This window comes from Stegastes partitus, unplaced genomic scaffold (genome assembly GCF_000690725.1).
Source record: "Stegastes partitus isolate 25-593 unplaced genomic scaffold, Stegastes_partitus-1.0.2 Scaffold1960, whole genome shotgun sequence".
NCBI classification, from domain to species: Eukaryota; Metazoa; Chordata; class Actinopteri; family Pomacentridae; genus Stegastes; species Stegastes partitus.
This window is the reverse complement of record NW_007579691.1, coordinates 109,926-112,153: the sequence shown is the minus strand read 5'-3', so window position 1 is coordinate 112,153 and position 2,228 is coordinate 109,926. Positions and strand designations below refer to the sequence as shown.

At 42.5% G+C, this 2,228-nt stretch overlaps 1 protein-coding gene and 1 non-coding gene across 2 annotated transcripts in view; both read right to left on the bottom strand.

Annotated features, from left to right (window-relative positions):
* The window catches only part of LOC103373351 (pleckstrin homology domain-containing family G member 2-like), a 57,620-nt gene that overhangs the window by 23,282 nt on the left and 32,110 nt on the right, over positions 1-2,228 (bottom strand). The window lies entirely within an intron of this gene.
* trnar-ucu (transfer RNA arginine (anticodon UCU)) lies at positions 1,996-2,087 on the bottom strand. The gene is given in 2 exon segments: positions 1,996-2,031; positions 2,051-2,087. It is a non-coding gene; the product is annotated as a tRNA-Arg (tRNA).

Sequence of the window (2,228 nt, the reverse complement as noted above, 5' to 3'; positions counted from 1 at the left end):
AGAGAAATCCTGGAGGACAACCTGATGCAGTCTGCAGGAGAACTGAGACGTGGAGAAGACTTGGTTTCCATCAATGAGCCGAAGCAAACAGCCAAAGCTCCACAGAAATGGTTTGAAGACGACAAGGTGAAGTTCTGGAGGTCCAGTCAGAGTCCAGACCTCAGTCCAGCTGAGAATTAGTGTCTGGACCTGAAAAGTTCTGTTCACTCATGATCCCTGTGGAACCTGACAGAGTCTGAACAGTTTCATCAGAACAATGAGGTGAAACTGTCCAGATGTCCAGATGTCCAGATGTTCAGGCTGATGGAGACCAACAGGATGAAGCTGTATCTCCTGTCAGAGCTGCATCTACTAGATACTGAGTGGAAGGAGGTGAATACTGATGTTCTGACTTATTTTATGTTGTATATTTCTAATTAATTGACATCAGTTTGTAGAAATCGGTTTTCAGTTTGACATTAAAGAGTCTGTTTTGTACAAAGAGTCAACTTAAATTGACCACAACTGAAAATTAAAAAGCACTAAAAGAGGGAAACTTCCAAGAAAGCTGAACATGTTTTACAGTCACTGTTTACCCAGAATGTATTTTTACTGCTTCAGGTCAAAACCAGACAGCGTTGGAGATAATACGTCTTTAGGAATGTTCCTAAAGTTCCTCGAAGTTCTCCTTCATTCATGGCTCCGTCGCCTGCGAACACGTGGAGGATCTTCAAACCCGACGCCGCCTGATTATTTTCCTTTTCCAGCCATAAACCGTGACAGCAGCAGCCTTTAACTCAGGAGGAACACATGTTTCTGTTACGTAACGCTGAGATCCACCTTCAGAGACAAACCTCCGACAGCTGAGGTCAAACATCCAGGAGGTATGTGGCCTCCTGAAGATGGAGAACGTGGCAGGAAACCATGTAAGGACGACAGCGTTCCTCAGCTCATCTGATGACTCACCAAAGATCAGATTATGTCAGACGCAGTCAGGATTTAACCCTTACAGGACACTCACAGTGTAAGATCAGATCCTGATGACTGGATTTATATCAGCAAATATTAGTCAAGAGAAAAAAACAGGGAAAGGATCACATTCAGGAGTTCACCGACTGATTCAGGTTTTGTGCAGAACTTTACGTCTTCGTGGAAACAGTTCTGTTGAGTTTTGCCGGCGGCCTCCTGACTGCCACTTCGAGGCGGAATTTCCCTTTAAACGCCGTAACTATACGGTTTAGTGGATTCCACCGTGTGATTACAGTAATAAGACGGCAGCTCCTCGCTGTCATTACAGAGTTCAGCTGTGACGCAACGAGTTTCAGCTTCAACGCTGAAGAGAAGGACCGACGTGAGGCCGAAGAGCTGCAGCTGTACTGATCGATATTCTGATTAATTACCATGAATTAAACTGCTTGGGGTGGACGCTGGACAGTAACAGCAACCACATTACATTTTATATGAACATATGAAGTCAAGGATTTACCTAATTGACTTGAAACTTGTTCAAAATGATACGAGATTCGTCCAACACAACTCAAAACCCCGTCTGTGATGACTCCACATCTGTCTAGTACGGCTTCAAACTTGTCCAAGGATGAAAAGTTGTAAAAAATAAGTCAAATTTTGTCCAAAGTGGCTTCAAAATAGTTCAAGATGCTAAAAACTACTATACAATAACCCAATGTTTATCCAATATGATCAAAACTAGGACAAAATGACAAGATTTTTCCAAACCCCGTCTGGAATGACTCAACGTTTGTCCAAAATGGTTTGAAACTCATCTGAAATGATCAAAACTAGGAAAAAAAATGACTCAAAATGTCTCTGAAACGTCTCAAAATGTGACTTCAAGGACCATAAAAAAGCTGATTTTTTTTAAATAACAGCAACATGCTGCTGGGTTCTGTATATTTAATGACTCCTTATTTTTGATTGGAGGATGAATTACAGGTAAATGTCCTGCAGTCTAAATGTAGGCAGGATGAAGCCTCAGCAGTCTAAATGTCCATAACTCGACTCTGGTGGGACTCGAACCCACAACCTTTGAATCACTCCTCCAGCGGTTGACTAGAAGCCCAATGCGCTGTCCATTGCGCCACAGAGCCTGAAAGCTGAACCCAGAACGTCAACTGAACAAAGTCTGATCAATGGACCTGGGCTTCACAGAGAGGGGGCGCTATAACAAGAAGCAGGATTTTGTGTAAAATAAAGAAATTTCATGAAATATCACAAATTTAAGCTCAGAT